Here is a 26,393-nt window from a genome sequence, read left to right as displayed (position 1 = left end):
CTGGGCTGAAGGGCCTGTTTCCACGCCGTATGTCTAATCCAAACTAAGCTTCCACAACAAGAAGCTGTACATATTAATCTTCTACAACAGGGGTTCCCAAACGTTTTCGCTCCGTTTACCCCTGGCAACTTTAACAGCACATAACAATGTTATTTTGCTTATTTATGAACAACTAATGATGAACAGATACCGGTGAACCAGAACCAAACACAGTCAGTCAATGAGAAAAAATATGTACAAATCCCGAATCAACTAATTTCCCCCAGGTTGGGAGCCCTTGTTCTACAAGTATTGTGTCCTTTAAATCTTATATTTTGAAAGCTGAATGGATCTGCCATTTCCCATGTCAATCTGCATCAGAAGACGGTGTGTTCAACCCTTTACGTAGAACATTAAAAAGTACAGGACAGGAACAGGCCCTTCGGCCCATAATGTCTGTGCCGTATATGATACCAGGATTAACTTCTCTCCTCTGCTTATACATAATCCATATCTCTCCATTCCCTGCATATCAATGAGTCTGCGGTGGGTGGCACGGGTAGAGTTGCTGCCTTACAGCGCCAGAGACCCCGGTTCGATCCTGACTACGGGTGCGGTCTGTACGGAGTCTGTACGTTCTCCCCGTGACCGCATGGGGTGCGCCGGTTTCCAAAGAGATGCAGGTTTGTTGGCTTTGGTTAAGATTGTAAATTGTCCCAAGGGTGTGCTGAACAGCACTGATGTGTGGGGATTGGTGGTTGGCACAGTCTCAATGGGCCAATAGACAATAGGTGCAGGAGTAGGCCATTCGGCCCTTCGAGCCAGCACCCACCATTCAATGTGATCATGGCTGATCATCCCCAATCAGTAACCCGTTCCTGCCTTCTCCCCATATCCCCTCGCTATTTTTAAGAGCCCTATCTAGCTCTCACTTGAAAGCATCCAGAGAACCGGCCTCCACCGCCCTCTGAGGTAGAGAATTCCACAGACTCACCACTCTGTGTGAGAAAAAGCGTTTCCTCATCTCCGTTCTAAATGGCTTACTCCTTATTCTTAAACTGTGGCCCTGGTTCTGGACTCCCCCAACATCGGGAACATGTTTCCTGCCTCTAGCGTGTCCAAGCCCTTAACAATCTTCTATGTTTCAATGAGATACCCTCTCATCCTTCTAAACTCCAGAGTGTACAAGCCCAGCTGAATATGACAGTCCCGCCATCCCGGGAATTAGCCTTGTACACCCATGCTGCAATCCTTCAATAGCAAGAATGTCCTTCCTCAAATTAGGGGACCAAAAGTGCACGCAATACTCCAGGTGTGGTCTCACTAGGGCCGAAGGGCCTGTTTCTGTGCTGTACTCCTGAATTAAGCTAAGCTAAACCTAAACTATCTATAAGCCTCCAAAACACTTTCTGATACAGACATTAAAGTAATGTTTTCATCTGGCAAACATGCAAGATTGCATGCCACAGTTTCAGAGGATGGCAGTTATGCCCAATAGTTTAGTTGATACATATTCCTCAGTTAACATTATTAAACCTGAATATTTTGTCACTATCGATGTGTGTTCTTGCTTGATATTGAAAATTGGCTGCACATTTTCCTGTGTTACAGCATTGACTTCAGTTGAGAAATATTTAATTATCTGTCAAACATTTTGAACCATTATCAGATTGAGAAAATAATAGAGTGAAAAACTAAGTTAACGTGACCTTTCGTCTGACTGGCCAGATCTGATACAAACTGAAAAGGTTGGTTGCTTGAAATGATTGAATGGAGCCCTGAGGCTTTATGGTGGCTGGGTTTGGGTGAATGTTGGGTTTTCTTGGGACAAAGACCGAGAGATCAGCTTGGCTTGGCAGTTTGAACGCTCAAGAACGAAGGAGGTTGTGGAAGGTGGTGGACGTAGAATGGTCCATCATAGGTACTGACCTCACACCATGGGCAGTAGAGTTGCTGCCTTACAGACCCAGAGACCCTGGTTCAATCCTGACCACGGGCACTGTCTGTGCAGAGTTTGTATGTTATCCCCGTGACCTGCGTGGGTTTTCTCCGGGTGCTCCGGTTTCCTCCCACACTCCAAAGTCGTGCAGGTTTGTAGGCTAATTGGCATCGGTAAAAAATTGCGAATTGTGTAGGATGGTGCTAGTGCACTGGTCGGCGTAGACTGGGTGGGCCGAAGGGCCTGTTTCCACACTGAATCTCTAAACAAAAACTAAACCAAACCATCAAAGGGGTCTACATGAAGCAAGGCCTCAGGTAGGCTGCTAATATCATCAACGGCCCACCGCATCCTGGCCATGCTCTCATCTCAGTGCTACCATTGGGATAAAGGTATTGGAGACTGAGAACCATCACCTCCAAGTTCAAGAACAGCTTCCTCCCATCAACTATCATGGTCTTGATCCACCCTACACTACCCTAACCACAAACCTACCTCAACACAGAGCCACAATAGATTCAGATTCAATTTTAATTGTCATTGTCAGTGTACAGTACAGAGACAACGAAATGCATTTAGCATCTCCCTGGAAGAGCGACATAGCAAACGATTTGAATAAAAAATAATAAGTGTCCGGGGGGGGGGGGGGTGGTGATTGGCAGTCACCGAGGTACGTTGTTGAGTAGATTGACAGCCGCCGGAAAGAAACTGTTCCTCGACCTGCTGGTTCGGCAACGGAGAGACCTGTAGCGCCTCCCGGATGGTAGGAGGGTAAACAGTCCATGGTTGGGGTGAGAGCAGTCCTTGGCGATGCTGAGCGCCCTCCGCAGACAGCGCTTGCTTTGGACAGACTCAATGGAGGGGAGCGAGGAACCGGTGATGCGTTGGGCAATTTTCACCACCCTCTGCAATGCCTTCTGGTCGGAGACGGAGCAGTTGCCATACCATACTGTGATGCAGTTGGTAAGGATGCTCTCGATGGTGCAGCGGTAGAAGTTCACCAGGATCTGAGGAGACAGGTGGACCTTCTTCAGTCTCCTCAGGAAGAAGAGACGCTGATGAGCCTTCTTGTCTCTGCACTACTATCGGTGCTCTATAGTCAGGTTTACTTGGAATATTTATTGTTGTTGGTGTGTCTTATGTCAATCTGCAATAGGTGAGAATTTCATTGTTCTGGTTCATATCTGGTGGGAGAGTGCTCCCACTCATAGGAGAGTCCAGGACCAGAGGCCGCAGCCTCCGAATAAAAGAATGTACCTTTAGTAAGGGGATGAGGAGGAATTTCTTTCATCATAGGGTGGTGAATCTGTGGAATTCATTGCCACCGATGGCTGTGGAGGCCACGTCAATGGATATTTTTAAGGCGGAGATTGATAGATTCTTGATTAGTACAGATGTCAGGGGTTACAGGGAGAGGGCAGGAGAATGGGGTTGAGAGGGAAGGAAGGATCAGTCTTGATTGAACGACGGAGCAGACCATGATGGGCCGAATGGCCTAATTCCTCCCCTATCACTTACGGATTTGTGAACATATGAAAAACGACAAACTCTTGATGTACAGGCTACAGGCTAGTTACAGGCTAGTCTTAGAGATGACTGCAGAGTTAATTCCCTCTCTTCGGTCAGTGCTATGAGACTAATGCCCCTGTCCCACTTAGGAAGCTTCTGGAGACTTTGCGCCCCACCCAAGGTTTCCGTGCGGTTTCCGGAGGTTCCCGGAGGTTTTTGTCAGTCTCCCTACCTGCTTCCACTACCTGCAACCCCCAGCAACCACCTGCAACCTCCGGGAACCGCACGGAAACTTTAGGTGGGGCGCAAAGTCTCCAGAGGTTTCCGTTCAAGTTTCCTAAGTGGGACAGGGGTATGAGCATCTTTTACCTAGGATGAAGATATATAATGTACACAAATCAGGGAAAATAAGGCCATTTAATCCACTAGAGCTCGTTCCTCGAGAATATATAAAAACATGCATTTTGAATAATCCAAATGTCATTCTTCCTATTACTTGGTGAATTATTTAAAATATTTACCACTTGGATGAATACATTTCCCTCTCTGGCCCTGTTTTAGTTGATGTATCATGCATTTACTTTTATTTTCATTGCTTACTTTAAAGCATTAAAATGAGTTTACCTTATCTACAACAATTAACATTTCACTGGTTGTTCTCCCATATACTGCTGCTAAATTTATAGGCATTAGGTTCGTGAGTTTTTCTCCAAGCGGTGATGGATGGCACTTTGTGGATTGCAGCTATCGATTGCCTTTGCTTATTCCTGCTCATTGAGTCATAGAGCCGTGCAGAGCAGAACCAGGCCCTTCGGCCCAACTTGCCCACACCGGCCAACGGGAAAACAGCTACACCAGTCCCCCCCGCCTGCTTGCGTTTGGCCCATGTCCCTCCAAAACTGTCCTCTACCATATACTTGTCTAACTGTTTCTTAAACGTTATATACAATAGACAATAGGTGCAGGAGTGGGCCATTCGGCCCTTCGAGCCAGCACCGCCATTCATCGTGATCATGGTTGATCATCCACAATCTGTACCCCGTTCCTGCCTTCTCCCCATATCCCTTGACTCCGCTATCATTAGGAACTCTATCTAACTCTCTCTTGGGAGTACCCGTCCCTGCCTCAACTACCTCCTCCGGTAACTTGTTCCACCACCCTTTGTGTGAAAAAGTTACCCCTCAGATTCCTATTAAATTTTTGGTTCTGCTCTGCACGACTCTATGACTCAATCGAGGCCCTCTGGTCCTCGATTGACCTACTCTGGGCAAGAGACTCTGTGCATCTACCCGATCTATTCCTCTCATGGTTTTATACACCTCGATAATATAACCCCTCATCCTCCTGCGCTCCAAGCAATAGAGTCCCAGCCTCCTCAACCTCTCCCTGTAGCTCAGAACGTCTAGTCATGGCAACATCCCTTGACAACATCCTTCCGATAACACTGAACTGAACAGGGTGCTCTCTAGATGCAACTGTACCTTCTCTGTACCTTCCTGCTCTATCTGCAAACTAACTCTATCCCCCTCTCCCCATCTTGTTTGAGTGCAAAGAGCCTCCTCTTTGTGCAGTTTCCACCTGAGTTTAATCTAATGGTGCCGTCCATTTGTTTTTTCTCCCCCCCCCTGCCTCCAAGAATAATTATGTGATGTCAAGAATCAGCTCGAGGTGTGTGCCACACTTAGTGTTATTTAATTATGCTTTTGGCAAGCGCTTTGGAGCGCAGTCATTCTTTCCCTACCAATGTTTCTGTATTGCAGGAGGGAATAATTCTTCAGATGCCAGAGCCCATTTAAACAGCTCTGGTGCATAGGCAATGTAAATCGACGCGGATTGAAGCCAATGCACTGTTAAAACTGAGAGTCAGCTGGATGGGTTGGATTTTAGCCTCACGTACAGGCACAAAGTGTCTTGAGAGGCTAAGATTACTTATAAACCCTTGGTGGGAGAATTGTACCTGAATGTACGGACTGGTGTCTAATTTTGTCTCAGGATTCCTCTCTGGGCGGCACGATGGCGCAGCGGCGGAGCTGCCGCCTCACAGCACCAGAGACCCGGGTTCGATCCTGACTACGGGCGCTGTCTGTACGGAGTTTGCACGTTCTCACTGTGACCTGCGCGGGTTTTTCTCCTAGATCTCCCGTTTCCTGCCACACTTCAAAGACGTACAGTTTTGTAGGTTAATTGGCTTGGTGTAAATGTAAAAGTTGTCTCTTGTGTGTGCAGGCTTGCGTTAATGTGCGGGGATCGCTTGTCGGAGCGGACCCGGCGGGCCAAAGGGCCTGTTTACGTGCTTCATCTCCGAACTACCACTACAGGGAGAGAACGAGAAAGTAAGATTCTTTATAAATCCTGGTGGGAGAATTCCCAAACCCGACAGCTCCGGTTTCCTCCCACATCCCAAAGATGTACATCTTTGGGATCTCAAGTTCAAGTGAGTTTATTGTCATGTGTCCCTGTATAGGACAATGAAATTCTTGGCTTTGCTTCAGCACACAGAACATAGTAGGCATTTACTACAAAACAGATCAGTGTGTCCATATACCATAATATAAATATATACACACATGAATAAATAAACTGATAAAGTGCAAATAACAGATAATGGGTGATTAATGATCAGAGTTTTGTCCGAGCCAGGTTTAATAGCCTGATGGCTGTGGGGAAGTAGCTATCTATAGGTAAATTGCCCCCAGTGTGTAAGGACTGAATGGGAAAGTGGGATAACACAGGACTGGTGCGAACAGGTCAGCATGGACTCCGGGTCGAAGGGCCTGTTTCCATGCTGTACCCTTAAACTAACCTAAACTAAATCAAGAAATGGCTGAAGGTGCTTGATACAGCAATGTGTACAGAACATGCTGACTGACTTACTGCACCTCTAACCAACGTAACCCACCAACATTATAACATGGCATCTGCCCAAAGTTTATGAATTTGCCCATTTCTGTCCTGTTCACTAGACGTAGAGAGGCACAGAATCATAGAGTCATATGGCATGGAAACAGGCCTTTCATCCCAACTTGCATGCACCGACCAACATGTCCCATCTACACTAGTCCCACCTGCCTGCAATTAGCCCATATCCCTCTAAACTTGTCCTAACCATGTACCTGTCTAAATGTTTCTTAAACGTTACGATCATACCTGCCTCAACTACCACCTTCGGCAGCTCGTTCCATACACCCACCACCCTCTGTGTGAAAAAGTTACCCCTCAGGTTCCTATTAAAAATCTTCCTCCCTCACCTTAAACCTATGTGCTCCTGTTCTTGATTCACCTACACTGGGCAAAAGACTGGACGTCTACCCGATCTAATCCTCTCATGATTTTATACACCTCTATAAGATCAGCCCTCATCCTCCTGCGCTCCAGGGAATAGAATCCCAACCTGCTCAACCTCTCCCTATAGCTCAGGCCCTCTGGTCTTGGCAACATCCTCGTAAATCTTCTCTGCACCCTTTCCAGCTCGAGGTAAGACAAATCCATCTGCGATTATACTGCCTATCAGTTGACCTTCAACCTTCAGCAAAGTGAACTAAGATTACAACCCAGCCGCATGAATATGGATTTCTCTAACTTCAAGTAACCCTTGAATCCCCTCTTCCTCCATCCCTCCCCCACCCAAAGTCGTCTGGTTGAGTCTCATTGTCTTTAACTCGTTTTCACCTAGCTCACAGCCAACAACGGCCAGCTTTCTTTATCATCGTGGCTTTTTTTGCATGTGTTCTACAGTATATCCCTCGACACCACCGGCTGCACAGTATCTCTCGTTTCCCTTTCCCCTGACACTCGGTCTGAAGAAGGGTCTCGACCCGGAAATGTCACCTAATTCCTTCTCTCCAGAGTTGCTGCCTGACTCCGCTGAGTTACTCCAGCATTTTTGTGTCTGTCTAAGATTAGTTTAACTTGGCATCATGTTTGGCATGGACATTTTGTGGCCAAAGACCTCTTCCTGTCCTGTTCTATGTGCTATGAATAGTCACTGGTGCTGGGATTTACTGAACTGATGGAATAATACAACCTGCTTCTATTTTACTCTCAGACCTCATCTCGCTGATTGCTTTTACATTCTTCCATTGCAAAAATACTTTTTTGGTGGGAAAAAAAGCATCCAAACTTAAACCTTCCCATTAATCTAATATATTATATTGCATTGCCACAGTGGAATGTTAAAGACAAAGCCTGAGGTCTTTGTACTTCAATGTTTTTATTCTCTAGTAATCACATAATACGATAATGGATTATGGAACAAGCTGCCAGAGGAGTTTGTTGAGGTAGGGACTATCCAGACGTTTAAGAAGCAGTTAGACAGGTACATAGAGAGTAGACACAAAATGCTGGAGCAACTCAGCGGGATAGGCAGCAACTGTCCATCTTCAAATCCAGTATTAAAACACATTTGTACTCCCTGGCTTTTGACCATGCCTGAGGCTTTGCTTCTGTTTTTGGTGTTTTTGATGTTTCTTTATTTTACATGTCTTTTCCTACTATTTCTTTTGATTGTTATTTTTGGTGTGTATTAACTTTTTTGTCAATGATTAGTGATGTACAGCACTTTGTTGCAGCTATGTTTGTTTTTAAAGTGCTCTATAAATAAAATTGTTATTATTATTATTATAACTGTGGAGAGATGGAATGGATGACGTTTCGGGTCGAGACCCTTCTTCAGACTGAAGTAGAGTCCCGACCCGAAACGTCATCCATTCCTTCTTCAGACTGAAGAAGGGTCTCGACCCGAAATGTCATCCAATCCCTCTCTCCAGAGATGCTGCCTGCCCCGCTGAGTTACTCCAGCATTTTGTGTCTATCGTCGATTCAAACCAGCATCTGCAGGTGCATGGATAGGACAGGTTTGGAGGGATATAGATCAACCGCAGGCAGGTGGGACGAGTGTAGCTGGGACATTGTTGGCCGGTGAGGGCAAGTTGGGCCGAAGGGCCTGTTTCCACACTGTATCATTCTATGACTCTATGATAATGGAGTTTTTGACTAACCATATAAATCTAATCGAAATGATCCAGCCAGCCCAGTCATGAAGTGATGAGCTTTCCATTGGTAACTTTGAAAATCAGAGGTCCAAAATCACCTGCATTTTTCATGCATTCTATACACACTGAATCTTAAGACACCAGCACACTATATGCCAGAATGAAACTCCTTGAAAGAAATCTGCCTCATTTAGTTTAGCTTAGCTTATTATCACACGTACCGAGGTAAAGTGAAAATCCTTTGTTGAGTTTCAACAGAAATACAATACATGATTACAATCGAGCCATTGTATACATGATAAGGGAATAACGTTTAGTGCAAAGTAAGGCCAGCAAAGCCCGATCAAGGATTGTCCGAGGGTCACCAATGAGGTAGATAGTAGTTTGGCGCTGATCTCTGGTTCTGGTGAGATGGTTCAATTGCCTGATAACAGATGGGAAGAAACTGGTCCTGAACATTTTTTACATTGCCCCTGTTTACATTTAAATGCATAAATACAAGGTACAACATGTTCACCATTTTGAAAGTAAGCCTGTTACTTAGAATGATTATTTGCTCATTGGAAAAAAAACATTCCCAGAGATTAATTCTGAATTTAATTTGTTCCTAACACATTTTGGGACGTTGGTTCTGGACACGTTGAAATAACATCTCAAGGACTACGCTATCTGTTCTGATGACAAGTGGCAGCATAATATTCACCGTTTTAACTTCACTGCATTTACTGAGCATTTACATTTCCATTTGCAATCATCTGCAGTTTTCTATTTAAATGCCATATCTGTGACCTTCGTTGAAGGCAAATATGTTTTTCAGGTAACACCTTAATGTTTGTGGATTAGGTTCATTTACTCGTTCATTTACTCGTGGGGCGAAGGAAACGAGTCCATCAGAGTGGTGCAGCGTTAGCGTTGTTGCTTTGCAACGCTTCCCGAGCCAGAGAACTGGGTTCGAACCCGACCACGGGTGCTGTCTGGATGGAGTTTGCATGTTCTCCCCCCGTGACCCGCGCGGGTTTTCTCCGAGATCTTCGGTTTCCTCCCACGCTCCAAAGACGTAATGTACAGGTTTGTAGGTTAATTGGCTTGGCATTAAAACGTGAATTTCCCCTGGTGTGTGTAGGATGGTGTTAATGTGCGGGGATCGCTGGTTGGCATGGACCCGGTGGGCCGAAGGGCCTGTTGCTGCACTGCATCTCTAAAGACTAAAGGTGGATGAGTGAGTTGAAGGAGGCAGTTTCCAATACCCGGAGCACCGTTGCGTTGAATTCTCCATGTTCCTAGGTTTAAGCTCAGGCAGGGTCGGTAAACCCAGGGGGGGCCAGAGGGGACACGTCCCCCCCCATGTTTTGAGAGGTGGGGGGCATCCCCCCCAGGTTTTTGTGATCCAGATTTTTAAATCTCCGCTTTTAGCGCTGTATTGAGCCTCCGAAGCCTCGCGCGCGTGTGTGAGTGTGCGCGTGCGCGCGTGGCCGCCAAAAAATTGTGTCCCCCGTCCCCTCCATGTTTTGATAGCGAGTTCCGCTCTTGAGCTCAGGGGTGACCGCGCTTTTGCGGTTGCAGCACCTAGACTGTGGAACAGCATCCCTCTCCTCATCAGAACTGCCCCCTCCATCGACTCCTTCAGCTCGAGGCTCAAAACCTATTTCTACTCCCTAGCGTTTCTTGAGTCCCTCCGAGGAGGCCGCTGTAAACAGTGTATGTATGTATTGTTAGGCCTGTGTACCATTGTTTGTAGCACATTAGTACCTGCTCTGATGTACAGCACTTTGGTCAACGAGAGTTGTTTTTAAATGTGCTATACAAATTAAATTGATTGATTGATTGATTGATGTTCCGGGAAGCAAGCATCGTCAGGGAGCAGAGCTGGGATGGGTTGAGAGACCCTCTGATGTTTGAAGGGCTTGCGGCCACAGAAATGGGCAACATTTTTGTTCATGCTGACTTGTGCCACGTACAGCTCGACACCAAAGATTACCTAGAGGAAAACAAGCAAGCAGCTGTGTGGATCAGAGATGTAAATCTATGGGTGGCATTCAGTATGAAGTCTCTCAGCTGTACACAGGCAAGTGTGTACAGCCAGCTCCTCCTCCTTTATTCTTCAAACTTTTTTTTTTTGAGGCAACTCAGCAGGCTCAAGTGCAAAATTAATTGAGTCTGGCCCCAGGCTAATAATTCCGCCTGGAATTCTAATGAATATTAATAAATCCTCAGGATTTATGGCACCTCAATGATGAGATTTCTTCAGCTTTGTTTCATTATTTGTGAACTGCAAGCTTGCTGGGGGAATACAATCACTTATGCTGGCTCTCTCTCGTTCTCTCCTCTCCCTGGGAGGCCAACCTGTGGATTTCTCCTTTCCATGTCCCACATTCCATCTTAGTTATGGAGTCGCAGAGTGATGCAGTGCGGTAACAGGCCCTTCGGCCCAGCTTGTCCACGCCGGCCAACCTGTCCCAGCTGCACGAGTCCCACCTGCCCGCGTTTGGTCCATATCCCTCCAAACCTGTCCTATCTTGGTTTAGTTTAGAGAGACAGCGTGGAAACAGGCCCTTTGGCCCACCACGTCCGTGCCGACCATCGATCCCCGCACATTAACACTATCCTACACCCACAAGGGACAATTTATTTTTAAACATTTACCAAACCAATTAACCTACAAACCTGTAAGCTTTTGCAGCGTGGGAGTCTCTGAGAAAATCCACGCAGGTCACGGGGAGAACGTGCAAACTCCGTACAGACAGCCCCCGTAGTATTCCTTCTCTCCAGAGTTGCTGCCTGCCCCGCTGAGTTACTCCAGCATGTTGTGTCTATCTTCGGTTAAAACAGGTGCAGTTTCAGTTTCGTGCATGCTTCAGTGGAAAGATTGGATCACCAATGTAAATGGAGATTACTTCTCCCAATGAGACCAACCGTGGATAAACAAAGATAAGGGCATTTGTTCCAGCAGAAGAACTCTCATTCCACAATGACAGCACTATCAGTGTAAGTGAGGTTTGAAAAAAAACAAATGAGCTATATCATCATGTTCTTCAATTAACTATCTGCAATTCTCTGGGGACCACGACATCCATTGTAAATGGGAGTGAGAATAATCCATGGTCACAGTAGTCATAAAACCTCTTTAGATTCCAGTTTCCAGTCGATTCATTGTTAATTTTCACTCAATTTAAATTTAAGTTTGGAGGGATACGGGCCAAATGCAGGCAGGTGGGACTAGACCAGATGGGGTATGTTGGGCAGTGCGGGCAAGTTGGGCCGAAGGGCCTGTTACTACGCTGTATCACTCCAGGACTATGAGTAGATAATATGGTAGATATGATAGGAACCCGAGGGGTAACTTTGTCACACAAAGGGTGGTGGGTGTATGGAACGAGCTGCCGGAGAAGGTAGTTAAGACAGGAACTATGGCAACGTTTAAGAAACATTTAAATAGATACATGGATAGGACAGGTTTAGGGGGATATGGGCCAAAAGCAGGCAGGCAGGTGGGACATGTTGGCCGCTGTGGACAAGTGGGCCAAAGGGCTTGTTTCCATGTTATGGCCGATGGGCCTATTTCCATGCTGTATCCCCAAAGTTTTCTGTGTTTCTGTGTCCAAATGACCACTTCTGCGGGAGTGTTTCTTTTTGTCTTTAATTGCTCCTTCTATGAAGCACTTTTGGGTGTTAAATGGTGCTGGTTAGACAGATGTTGTTGTTGTTTCTTGTTGAAATGTTGGGTTGGATTATGTTCGACTGTAGTTATGCTGCCAACATTTCTATTAATTACATTCATGCTTGACAAGAAGTTTTGCTATTGAATCTAAATTCTCTCGGCGATAGTGTAATTAGTGGCGAGGATGTGACATTTTCGTACTTTAAACCAATTGGGGATACGTCTTGGTTCGAGAGAGCTGTTCATAGTTGTTGCTAATGTTCAAACAGCTGCTGGAAATAACAATATAGGAGGCGGTTAGCAGGGCGATGGTGAAGTGGGAGTGGAACGCAATGTCTTGAGTCTCTCTCTGCAAGAGGCTTGTTGGATAACAAGGTCTTGCAATTTATTTTGGAGCAATACGATGCAAGATGCTTGAATCAGTGAACGCTGGCAGGACTGAGCTGTGGGCGATGTCTTTTAGCTTAGAGATACCGAGCAGGCCGTTCGGCCCAGCGAGTCCGTGTCGATCGGCTATCACCCCGCACATTAGCACCGCATCCTACACACACACACACACACACACACCAGGGACAATTTACAACTTTCACTGCAGCCGGATTAACCTACAAACCTGCACGTCCTTGGAGCGTGGGTGGAAACCGGAGCGCCCGGGGAAAACCCACGAGGTCACGGGGACAAACTCTGTGTGCGGACAGCACCCGTTGGTCAGGGTCAAGCTGAATTTGACAAGTCAGGGGATATGGGGAGAAGGCAGGAACGGGATACTGATTGGGGTTGATCAGCTATGATCACATTGAATGGCAGTGCTGGCTCGCAGGGCCGAATGGCCTCCTCCTGCACCTATTGTCTATTGTCTATAATTTCCCCTCCTGCATTCCCATTTCCAGTTCTGACGAGCCCGAGCACTTTTAACATCCTCTGTGTGTTCAGTGGTGTACGTTTGCTCGCTGTTTTAGCCTTGGAAAGAAAGATTTCGCAGAACTGACGTGAAACTAAAAGAATCAATTTCCAATAAGAAATCTGGTCAGCATTGCATGGCGAGGAAGATTTTCCTTATGATACTGGACGATTGGTGCAATGTTGCTGTTAGATTTGAGAAGATAATGTGTCACCTTTAATTTCTCCACATGTTTCATGGCCGTTACATTTATACATGACTGTAATTGCCTATTTAACCCTTCAGTGGTCAGAAAGGCAAGTCTAGTAATTAATAATATGTTTCCTCCAGGCATTCTGCTAATTGTATAAAACTCACAATCAACCTTCCTACCCTGGAATTAATGCAATTAACTGTTTGAAGTCTGAAGAAGGGTTTTAGACCCAAACCATCACCGCAGAAAACATTTTATCCGGACGCATCGCGGCACGGTTTGGGAACAGCTCCATCCAAGAGCGTAAAGGGCCTGTCTCACGAGCATGCGACCAAACCGGCAGCGGGGGCCGCGCGGAGGTCGAGTGATCCCCGTACAGTCCCCTGCATGCGGCGAGCGCATCCAAACCGGAAGGGGGGCCGCGTGAGTGACGTGAAGTTTGAGCGAAGTTCGCGGGATGTTTGCGCGTGCCATACGGCATCAAGACGCTGCACACGCCCGTCGAGGCGGTGCGTACGGCGTCGAGGCGGCTGCGTGCCAGCAGGCCGTTGCCGCGCGGGATTTTTGAACACGGTCATTTTTTGGCGCCCCGCGCGATGTCGGGACCAACTCCGCACAACTCCGTACGGTTCCGGCGATCAAAGTGGGACCGGCCCCGCGAGGCCGTACGGCTCAAGCAACCACGTTAGGTCGCGCTTGCCGCATGGAGTCGCATGCTCGTGGGACAGGCCCTTTAGAAATTGCTGAGAATTGTGGACGCAGCCCAGACCATCACACAAGCCAACCTACCTTCACTGACTCCATCTACACCTCACGATCCCTCGGCAACGCCAGCAGCATAATCAAGGACGAGTCGCACCTTGGTCACTCCCTCTTCTCCCCTCTCCCATTGGGACACCTCCAGATTCAGGGACAGTTTCTTCCCAGCAACTGAACGATCCTCTCAACAACTAGAGAGCGGTCCTCAACTACCATCTACCTCATTGCAGATCCTCGGACTATCTTTGATCAGACTTTACCGGACTATCTTGCACTAAAAATTGCATTATTCTCTATATCCTGCATCTGCGCTCTGTGGACGGCTCAATTGCAATCATGTATTGTCTTTCCGTTGACAGGTTAGCGCGCAACAAATGCTTTTCACTGTACCTTGATACACATGACAATAAACTTAAACTCAAACCCGCTGAGTTACTCCAGCACTTTTTCTCTTTTTTCCCTATAAAGCAGAATCTGCAGTTCCTTGTATCTCTCGTTCTTTTCCTCTTTTTGGTTCTCTTTCTCTACATTAAATTCCCTCTCTCCAAACCAGTTCCTCATTTCTTCTACTTGTTTTGCCATGGTCACCATAGAATCACAGAATATTGAAAGTCATGAGTATATTATAAAGCAATCTAGATACAATATTTATTTCCTCTCATTATGTCCCCGTCGTATTGCTGATTATGTTTCCTCGTACCTATCCAATATCCAAGGGCGGCACGGTGGCCCAGCGTTAGTGTTGCTGCCTTTACAGAGCCAGAGATCCCGGTTCGATCCTGACTACGGGCGCTGTCTGTACCGAGTTTCTACCTTCTCCCCGTGACCACGTGGGTTCTCTCCGAGATCTTCGGCTTACTCCCACACTCCAAAAACATACTGGTTTGCACGTTGATTGGCTTGGTATGAATAAATTGTGTGTAGGATAGTGTTAATCTGCGGGGAATGCTGCTTGGTGCAGAATTGGTGACCAGGAGCGGCCTGTTTCCGCTTTGTATCTCTAAACCCATTGAGAATAATTGACTGCTTCTGCAACCCTTACAGTCATGAGTTTGAGATCACAGCTATTTTTCATATATAAAAGTACTGCGTCACTTTTCCCCCATCTCATTGAATCTAGGGCCACTGTTGTTTGAACCAACTGCTAGAATCTCTATTTATTCTGCCTAAGCTGTCATGATTTTGTACAGTGTAGAAGATCAAGGAACTGCAGATGTTGGTTTACCAAGGAAAGACACAAAATGCTGGAGTACCTCAGCGGGTCAAGCAGCTTCCCTGGAGAACATGGAGAGGTGACGTTCCAGATCAAGACCCTTCTTCAGACATTAATTTTGAATTAAAAAATTAAAAATGATTTAATTCACATGTTTAATCAATAATGTTTTATTATTAATGTTTAATGTTTTATGTGTCATTTCTAACTGTCATTGTATGGCATGTTGTCACTTGTGGGCGGAGCACCAAGCAAATTCCTTGTATGTGAATACTTGGCCAATAAACTTATACATTCATCTCTATCAATCCTTATCAAGTTGCAATTAATTGCCACAGATTGGGTGGCGCGGTGGCGCAGAGGTTGCTGCCTTACAGCGCTTGCAGCGCCAGAGACCCGGGTTCAATCCTGACTACGGGCGCTGTCTGTACGGAGTTTGTACGTTCTCTCCGTGACCTGCGTGGGTTTTCTCCGAGATCTTCGGTTTCCTCCCACACTCCAAACACGAACAGGTTTGTAGGTTAATTGGCTTGGTTTAGGTGTAAATTTTCCCTAGTGTGTAAGATAGTGCAAGTGTGCGGGGATCGCTGGTCGGTGAGGACTCGGTGGGCCAAAGGGCCTGTTTCCGCATTGTTTCTCTAAACTAAACTCCACAAGGCTGTGAAGGCCAAGTCATCGGGTATTTTTAAGATTGATCAGTAAGGGTGTCAAGGGTTATGGGAAGGCAGGGGAATGGGGTTGAGAGGGAAAGATAGACCAGCCATGACTGAATGGCGGGATAGACTCGATGGGCCAAACGGCCTAATTCTACTCCTACGACATGAATGTATGATCTTATGAACTATGTCACTTTAATCCAAGGAGAGTGAACCTAATTTCTCCAGCGTAACCTCATTGTTGAAATCGCCCATCTGTGGGATATGTGTCGTAAATCATCTATGTTCCTTCTTTAAGACCCCTCTCTGAATGATGACGACCAGAACTGAGTGCAACTTTCCAACTGAAGATTAACCTGCATTCTCTGCAAGCTTCCACATAACTCCTGCAATCTTGCACTCCATAGAAACTGGAACCTAGATTGATGAATGACCATTTTTCTTTGTTCAAACCATTCCCTTTTGTTCCTACACAACACAGATTGAAGTTTGAACGGTGCAACTTATGACCTTCCTTGAACAGTCAACAGAAAACAGTGAGTGCATGATGATGAAACCTCCAATAAGATTTCAATTAAACTGTGTCCATTCTGACCTTGATGTATTGATCAAAACATCAGCCAAATTTGTGAGAAATAAGAGCAGGACTTGGCCATTTATTCCTTGATATGTTCTGTCATTCAACAAGGTCATGGTTGCACTTCCAACACAGTTCCATCTTCCTGCCTTCCCCGCATATTCCTCAAAACATAGAAAAAATATTTTCCCAATCATTTTTCTTGCTCCCTCATCATTTGCAGCCTTTGAAACTTGCTGCCTGCCATATCCCTGTAGCCCCATACATCGCTGAAACAGGCCCTTCAGCCCAACTCGTACTTGCCGACCAAGATGCCCCATCTAAGCTAGTTCCATTTGACTGCATATGGTCCATATCCCTCTGCCAGTTAGTGCATCATACAGCTATAAACTCATAGAGTTATACAGTGTGGAAACAGGCCCTTCGGCCCAACGTGCCCCGTCTACACGAGTTGAACCCGCCTGCGTTTGGCCCATATCCCTCCAAACCTAGAAACAAAGGTTTCATAGTTGATGCTTCGGGTCGAGACCCTTCTTCAGACTGAAACATTAATCATCCTTTTTCTCCAGAGGAAAAGCCTGACCCGCTGAGTTACTCCAGCACTTTGTGTCTATTGCTCTAAACCTGTCCTAGTCATGTACCTGACTAAATATTTTTTAAATGGTACCTGCTTGAACGACCTCCTCCTACAGCTCGTTCCGTACACCCACCATCATTTGTGTAAAAAAAGTTGACCTTCAGGTTCCTATTAAATCTATCCACGCTCACTTTAAACCTAAGTCCTGTGGTTCTCCATACCCTGATTCTGGATAAATTACTGTGCATTTATCCTATATATTCCTCTCATGATCTCATACACCTTTTTAAGATCACCCCTCATCCTCCTGCGCCCCAAAGAATAAAGGCAAAGCCTGCGCAACCTCTCCTTAGATCTCACCTATCGCTCTGTTTAAGAAAGAACTGCACATGCTTGGAAAATCGAAGGTAGACAAAAATGCTGGAGAAACTCAGCGGGTGAGGCCGCATCTATGGAGCAAAGGAATAGGTGAACTTTCGGGTCTGAAGAAGGGTCTCATGTTCCTTTGCTCCATAGATGCTGCCTCACCCGCTGAGTTTCTCCAGCATTTTTTTCTACCTTCCCGAATGCTCTGGTCATTCCACACTGCGTGCAGCGGAACTTCTGTGTGACAATGAACTCCATCAGGCAGAGATTCACTTGGGGGTCAGCCACACAACTGACCCCACAAATATTTGCAAATATTGCACACACAATTGGGGCATGCCAGTGTCCTCAGCATACACTGCAAGTAGCGACATAGATGAACACACTGAATGCTTCTCGAAAGAGGGTTCTGTTTGCTCGGAATCATAAATTGCTGTACTATGCAGTTATCCACAAAAGAAATTGCCAATTATCACACTTCACAGTGTGCAAACTTGCTGTGTGCTTGAAAGTTAAGGTTTATAGAAGCAGAGATGGTCAATATCATTCAGTAGTAAACACTAGTCTATATTACTAAAAGTCTGGTCCTGTTGTTCTGTATATTGATTTTAGAAAAAAACGCTGCCACGTACGGCTGCGATTTTTGGCCATCTTACTCAGTCCCCCTCCACTCATGGGGTGCCAAGGATTTTTCCCATCGAAGAAAAATAAAAGAGTTATTAGTGTTTAAAAAATGTTGAGATTCTCTCTCCTCTCAATTACGCCATGAAGGCCATGCCCCTTCTGGTAGGGGGGGGGGGGGGGGGGGGGGGGACTATAAAACCCAGAATTGTGGGCGGGCTCAGTCTCTGCAAGATGGAGGAGGGAGAGGTCACGACTCGCTGTCTTTAGTGGCCTTGCACCCTGCTTGAAATGGTATGAAACTGCACTTGAATTTGGTGGCCTTGCACCCTGCTTGAAGTGGTAAGAAACTGCACTTGAATTTGGTTGCCTTGCACCCTGCTTAAACTGGAATTTCAAAGAACAGCTGTGAGTGAGTGAGCTGCCAGCACAACAGGCTTGAGCGACTGAGCCGCCAGCCCAAGAAGACTGAGCCGCCACCCCAAAGGGTCCCACTTAGTCTAGTATAAAAATATAGACTGATGGAGGGTCCCGATCGAAAAGGGTCCCCATCACCCATCCAAGGTTTTGATTGAAATTGAAAAATACAGCATGGAAACAGGCCCTTCGGCCCATCGAGACCATGCCAACACCAGTTCAAACTATTTCTATATTATTCTACTTTCTGATTCACCCCATACGCACCAGGGGCAATTTTACAAAGGCAAATAAACCTGCACGTCTTTGGGATGTGGGAGGAAACCAGAGCAACCGGAGGAAACCCACGCGGTCACAGGGAGAACATTCAAACTCCACACAGACAGCACCCGAGGTCAGGATCGAACCGGGGTCTCTGGCGCTGTGAGGCAACAGCTCTACCAGCTGCGCTACTGTGCCGCCCATAACTTGCATCATGTACATCATGTGGGGCAAAGAGGTTGTTTCTCTGTTGCCTGGAGAAAGGTCCCGACCCGAAACGTCACCTATCCATGTTCTCCAGAGATGCTGCCTGACCTGCGTTGGGTTACTCCTGCACTTTGTGTCTTTTTGTTGTAAACCAACATCTGCAGTTCCTCGTGTCGCTAAAGATTCGAAAGTGGTTTCGAATATTCCTGCTCATTGTCAAAGTTAAAAATAACTTAATATTCATTCATATCATAAAGTTTAAATTTCCAATTCATACAATGCCCAAAATCAGTGAAGCTTGTCGCTCTCATTGTCCCGTCTGCATTCCAATTGTTTTCCAAAGCAAGACGCTAAAACCGCCAACCCCGCCGATAATGGCATCGAGGACAGGCGTAAAATGTTGGAGTAACTCAGCGGGTCAGGCAGCATCTCTGGAGACAAGGGATGGGTGACGTTTCGGGTCGAGATCCTTCTTCACGCTGAGAGTCAGGGGAGATACATGGAGATAGGGAAGGGTAAGGTGTGAAAATGACAGATCAAAGGGGACGGTGATCAACGAAATGTAGAATGGTACATTGTTAGCTGAGGGGAAGGTGACAGCCAATGAGGTATACAATCAGTAATATTTAATCAGGAGGATACTGGAACTAGTCGGAGGATTAGGTTTGGGGACAAAGAGAGAGGGAAAGCAAGGGTTATCTGAAGATAGAGAAATCAATATTCATACCGCTGGGTATTAACACCACTGGGTTCTTCCCAGCTGTTATCATGCAACTGAACCACCCCACCACAACCAGAGAGCAGTGCTGAACTACTATCCACCCTTAGACTATCCTTGATCGGACTTTGCTGGCTTTATCTTTACCTGTTCCCGATGTTGGGGGAGTCCAGAACCAGGGGCCACAGTTTAAGAATAAGGAGTAAGCCATTTAGAACGGAGACGAGGAAACACTTTTTCTCGCAGAGAGTGGTGAGTCTGTGGAATTCTCTGCCTCTGAGGGCGGTGGAGGCCGGTTCTCTGGATGCTTTCAAGAGAGAGAGTTCTTAAAAATAGCGGAGTCAGGGGAAATGGGGAGAAGGCAGGAACGGGGTACTGATTGGGGATGATCAGCCATGATCACATTGAATGACAGTGCTGGCTCGAAGGGCCAAATGGCCTACTCCTGCATCTATTGTCTATTGTCTATATATAATGGCATCTATTTATTAATTGTAATCACCTCTATCAACCCAACCCTCTATATTCTTGCCCCAATGAAGCAACGATTGGCTTCCAGCATACAGCACGTTTGCACACTGATAAATGTGATAATGATCAATTTTTTTGTGGATAAATTGTACAATTCAGCAATTTATGATTCTGAGCACACAGGAGCCTGACGTCCAATGTAGAACTGAATCACAGCTTAACAGCGCCTGTTCATAAAGGCCGTCAAATGTCAGGCCCGATTTTTTTGTTTACTCTGGTATTTATTGAATATTTTTCATCGAAGCCGTTGGACATTTTCACCATTTGTTTTATTTTAGTTCAGGTTAGTTTAGAGACACAGCACGGTATCAGGCCCTTCGGCCCACCGGGACCGTGCCGACCAACATGAACGCTATCCTACACACACTAGGTACAATTGTTACATTTATCAGGCCAATTAACCTACAAACGCGCAAGTCCTTGTAATGTGGGGGTAAAACCAAAGTTGTCAGTGAAAACCCACGGGGAGAACGTACAAACTCCGTACAGGCAAGCGCCCGTAGCCAGGATCGAACCGGGGTCTCCGGCGCTGTAAGGCAGCAACTCTACCGCTGCGCCGCCTTTGCAAGAATAAAGTGACAAAAGTTGGCAGAAAAATGTCTGTACAATCCCTCACATTGCTCACCTGGCAAGCAATTATTTTGATCCAGTTGGTATGTGTTTACATTTTTGATTGTTACATTTTCTGCAGCAGTTGGCACAGTGCCGCATGGGCTGACGGCTTTATTCATCCGTCCCATGCCAACAACTGTCCGCCTACCATGGATTCTGGTCGACTCCACCTGGCTTTGCATCACATACATTTCCATTACGTAGAATAGACAATAAGTGCAGGAGTAGGCCATTCGGCCCTTCGAACCAGCCATTCAACAGGTTTCTTTAGTCAAGTCAAGTCAAGTCAAGTCAAGTTTATATGTCACATACACATACGAGATGTGCAGTGAAATGAAAGTGGCAATGCTCGCGGACTTTTTGTGCAAAAGACAAACAACAAAACAACCAAACAAATTATAAACACAATCATAACACACATATTCTTATTCATAATAAATAATGGAAGGAAAAACATTCTGTAGAGTTAGTCCCTGGTGAGATAGGCGTTTACAGTCCGAATTGCCTCTAGGAAGAAACTCCTTCTCAACCTCTCCGTTCTCACCGCATGGCAACGGAGGCGTTTGCCTGACCATAGCAGCTGGAACAGTCCGTTGCAGGGGTGGAAGGGGTCTCCCATGATTTTGTTTGCTCTGGAGTTGCACCTCCTGTTGTATAGTTCCTGCAGGGGGGTGAGTGAAGTTCCCATAGTGCGTTCGGCCGAACGCACTACTCTCTGCAGAGCCTTCTTGTCCTTGGCAGAGCAATTCCCAAACCTAAGAGCCCTATCTAGCTCTCTCTTGAAAGTATCCAGAGAACCGGCCTCCACTGCCCTCTGAGGCAGAGAATTCCACAGACTCACAACTCTCTGTGTGAAAAAGTGTTTCATCATCTCCGTTCTAAATGGCTTACCCCTTATTCTTAAACTGTGTGGGCCCTGGTTCTGGACTCCCCCAACATCGGGAACATGTTTCCTGCCTCTAGTGTGTCCAAACCCTTAATAATATTGTGTGCCTTAATAATCTTATATGTTTCAATGAGAATCCCTCTCATCCTTCCAAATTCCAGAGTGTACAAGCCCAGCCACTCCATTCTCTCAGCATATGACAGTCCCGCCATCCCGGGAATTAACCTTATGAACCTATGCTGCACTCCCTCAATAGCAAAAATGTCCTTCCTCAAATTTGGAGACCAAAACTGTACACAATACTCCAGGTGTGGTCTCACTAGGGCCTTGTACAACTGCAGAAGTAGGGCTTGGATAGAGTGGACGTGGAGAGGTTGTTTCCACCAGTGGGCGAGTCTAGGAATAGAGGTCACAGCCTCAAAATTAAGGGACGTTCCTTTAGGAAGGTGATGAGGAGGAATGTGTTTAGTCAGAGGGTGGTGAATCTGTGGAATTCTTTGCCACAGAAGGCTGCGGAGGCAGTCTATAGATATCTTTAAGCTAGAAATACTGTAGATAGATTCTTGATGAGCACGGGTGTCGTGGTGTTATGGGGAGAAGGCATGAGAATGGGGTTAGGAGGGAGAGATAGATCAGCCATGGTTGAATGGCAGAGCAGACGATGGGCTGAATGGCCTAATTCTATTCTCATTTACCAGACTGATTCCTGGGATGGCAGGACTTTCATATGAAGAAAGACTGGATAGACTCGGCTTGTACACGCTGGAATTCAGAAGATTGAGGGGGGATCTTATAGAAACTTACAAAATTCTTAAGGGGTTGGACAGGCTAGATGCAGGAAGATTGTTCCCGATGATGGGGAAGTCCAGAACTAGGGGTTATAGTTTAAGGATAAGAGGGAAGTCTTTTAGGACCGAGATGAGTAAATCATTTTTTACACAGAGAGTGGTGAATCTGTGGAATTCTCTGCCACAGAAGGTAGTTGAGGCCAGTTCATTGACTATATTTAAGAGGGAGTTAGATGTGGCCCTTGTGGCTAAAGGAATCAGGGGGTATGGAGAGAAGGCATGGATGGGATACTGAGATGGATGATCAGCCATGATCATATTGAATGGCGGTGCAGGCTCGAAGGACCGAATGGCCTCTACTCCTGCACCTATTTTCTATGTTTCTATGTTTCTATCACTTATCACATCACTACCACACACTCAAGTTTTTTTTTTCTTGTTTATTATATTGTTTACGGTGTGCTGTGTATACAGATTCTGTTGTGCTGCTGCAAGTAAGATTATTCATTGTTCTATCTGGGACATCTATACGACATGGCAGAGTAGCCATGATGGGCCGAATGGCCTCATTCTGCTCCTATCACATATGAACTTATGACCTTATGACCATGTGAGCACAGGAACAGTTACAGGAACTTCGGCCCATAATAACTGTGCCAAACATGATGCCAAGACCTACTGGCATCAACCCGCACATGATCCGTATACCCCTCCATTCCCTGCATTTGCATGTACCTATCCAAACATCTCTCAAGTTCCGCACTTGTGTCTGCATCCTCCACCACGTTCCAGGCACCCACCACCCTCTGTGTAAAAAAAACATGCCCTGCACATCTCCTTTGATCTTTGCCCCTCTCATTTTAGAGCTGTTGTCGTTGAATTTTTAACTTATTCACATAATGAATGAGGGCAGCACAATGGCACAGCGGTAGAGTTGCTGCCTCACAGCGCTAGGGACCCAGGTTCAATCCTGACCACGGGTGGGTGATGTCTGTACAGCGTTTGTTCGTTCTCCCTGTGACCTGCTTGGTTTTTAACCATATATTACCATATAACAATTACAGCACGGAAACAGGCCATCTCGGCCCTACAAGTCCGTGCCGAGCAACTTTTTTTCCCCTTAGTCCCACCTGCCTGCACTCATACCATAACCCTCCATTCCCTTCTCATCCATATGCCTATCCAATTTATTTTTAAATGAATTTATTTTTAAATAAATTTTCTCCGGGAGCTCCAGGTTCCTCCCACACTCCAAAGATTTGTAAAATTGTAAAACAAGAGGCGCGGACCCGGTGGTACGAAGGGCCTGTTACTACGCTGTATCTCTAAATTAGGGCACAACTAAACACGTGCCTTGATGATGTTCAGGCTTGGCACGATACATCACAAGTGCTTTTTGTTGGACAAAGTGTTAGAAAATGTCCTCTCCATGAGTCAAGCGTGTTTAAGTAGACCAGAGGACATAGGTTTAAGGTGAGAGGGTAAAGATTTAATAGGAACCTGAGGGGAAACTTTTTCGCACATGTGGTCATGTGGAATGAGCTGCTAGAGGAGGTAGTTGAGTTAAGGGCCTGTCCCACGAGCATGCGACTCCATGCGGCAAGCGCGACCTAACGTGGTCGCTTGAGCCGTACGGCCTCGCGGGGCCGGTCCCACTGCGATCGCCGGAGCCGTATGGAGTTGTGCGGAGCTGGTCTCGACATCGCGCGGGGCTCCGAAAAACTGACCGTGTTCAAAAATTCTGCGCGGCATCGGCCTGCTAGCCCGCAGCCGCCACGACACCATATGTCACGTGCGAACTTCCTGCGGACTTCGCTCGCGCTTCATGTCACTCACTCGACCTCCGCACGGCCCCGCTTCTGGTTAGGTCGCGCTTGCCGCATAGAGTCGCATGCTCGTGGGACAGGCCCTTAAGGTTTTATAACACCATTTATAGACATTTAGACAGGTACATGGATGGGAAAGGTTTAGAAGGATATGGGTCAAACGCGGGCAGGCGGGACGATGTCAGGTGCAGATGGGGCATCATGGATACCTTGAGCCGAAGGGCATATTTCCTTGCTGTGTGATTCTATGACTCTATTCCAGAGGCTGGGGTGTTCTACAGTATGTAGCTCACACCATGACTCCACAATGCCTGACTAAGGGCGCTGTCTGTACGGAGTTTGCACGTGATCTTCGGTTTCCTCCCACACTCCAAAGCGCACAGGTGTGTAGGTTGGTGTGTGTGCGTGTGTAGGTTGCAGTGTGGGCACGATAGTGTGAATGTGCGGCGATCGTTGGTCGGCACGGACTCTGTGGGCCGAAGGGCCTGTTTCCGCGCTGCATCTCTGAACTAAACTAAAAAAACTAAAGCCTTCTCCTACCTGCAAGTCCATGAACCTACAAACACCAGATTAAAAAATCAGATGTAACAAATATAGAAAGAACTGGACCATGGGGGAATGGAAGGCATCAAGAAGAGGAAAGGGTTAAAACCCAGATGAATATCTCGTGAAAGGAGACGTGTTTTATGGACTACCATTATGGAAGTGGTTCTCACTCACTGTTGCAATATTATTAACCTTTATTGAGTAAAAATCCATTAGCTTCTTGCTGTTCAAAAGCAGGATCAATTACTTAAATGATATAAAAAAAACAAAAGACTTGAGATTTAGTGATTGATTAATTCCTCATTGGAGCTTAAGTTATTAGAGCATTGAGAGTATTTATCTCGATAATGCAACACTTGATTTCACCGAACACTGCAATAAGTTGCAGGAAAATGAGGAAGAAAGGTCGGTGATCCTATTTCATTTTGGTGGGCACAAAATCTCTGGAGAAAAGGAATGGGTGACGTTTCTGGTCGAGACCCTACGTCGGACTGAGAGTCAGGGGAGAGGGAAACAAGAGGCATGAAAAAGTACAGAACAAGCCATAGCCGGCACCGATGACTCAAGAAAGATGGAGCCCACAATGGTCCATTGTTGGCAGTGGAAGAGATGCTAATGACGGTATACAAACAGGGAAACTAGTTCTCCGAAGGGGGAGGGATGGAGAGGGAAGGAATGCAAGGGCTACTTGAAATTAGAGAAATCTAGATTCATACCGTTTGTGTTTAAGAAGGAACTGCACATTCTGGAAAATCGAAGGTACACAAAAATGCTGGAGAAACTCAGCGGGTGCATCAGCATCTATGGAGCGAAGGAAATAGGCAACGTTTCGGGCCGAAACGTTGCCTATTTCCTTCGCTCCATAGATGCTGCTGCACCCGCTGAGTTTCTCCAGCATTTTTGTGTACCTTCAAGATTCATACCCCTGGGTTGCAAACTGCCCAAGCAAAATATGAGGTGCTGTACCTCCAATTTGTGCTGGGCCTCACTCTGACAATGGAGGAGGCCCAGGATAGAAAGGTCAGTGCGGGAATGGGAGGGGGAATTGGAATGCTTGGCTACCGGGAGATCAGGTAGGCCCAGGTAGACTGAGTGGAGGTTTTCAACGAAACGATCGCCCAGTCTGCACTTGGCCTCGCCGATATATAAGAGTCCAACACCAAAAGCAATGGATACAGTAACCATATAACAATTACAGCACGGAAACAGGCCATCTCGGCCCTTCTAGTCCGTGCCGAACACTTATTCCCATCTACCTGCACTCAGACCACAACCCGCCATTCCTTTCCCGTCCATATACCTATCCAATTTATTTTTAAATGATAAAATCAAACCTGCCTCCACCACTTCCACTGGAAGCTCATTCCACACAGCCACCACTCTCCGAGTAAAGAAGTTCCCCCTCATGTTACCCCTAAACTTCTGTCCCTTAATTCTCAAGTCATGTCCTCTTGTTTGAATCTTCCCTAGTCTCAATGGGAAAAGCTTATCCACGTCAACTATGTCTATCCCTCTCATCATTGATGAGTAGATGAGTATTTTATATTTTTATATTTAATTTATATGGGAGTTTATACAATTATTCGGGTATTTGGCTCAGTGTTTACACAAGCTGGCTGCCACGCTGCCAATTTTGTCATGGTGACAGGCATTTCCAAAGGC

The 26,393-nt window shown here is 46.2% G+C and overlaps 1 protein-coding gene across 3 annotated transcripts in view; it reads right to left on the bottom strand.

Annotated features, from left to right (window-relative positions):
* Positions 1-26,393, bottom strand: part of lrrn2 (leucine rich repeat neuronal 2) — a 217,481-nt gene that overhangs the window by 117,005 nt on the left and 74,083 nt on the right. The gene's annotated exons all lie outside the window — the stretch shown is intronic.

The sequence above is a fragment of the Leucoraja erinacea genome, chromosome 24, assembly GCF_028641065.1.
Source record: "Leucoraja erinacea ecotype New England chromosome 24, Leri_hhj_1, whole genome shotgun sequence".
In the NCBI taxonomy this organism is placed as follows: domain Eukaryota; kingdom Metazoa; phylum Chordata; class Chondrichthyes; order Rajiformes; family Rajidae; genus Leucoraja; species Leucoraja erinaceus.
This window is presented reverse-complemented; position numbering and strand designations above follow the sequence as displayed.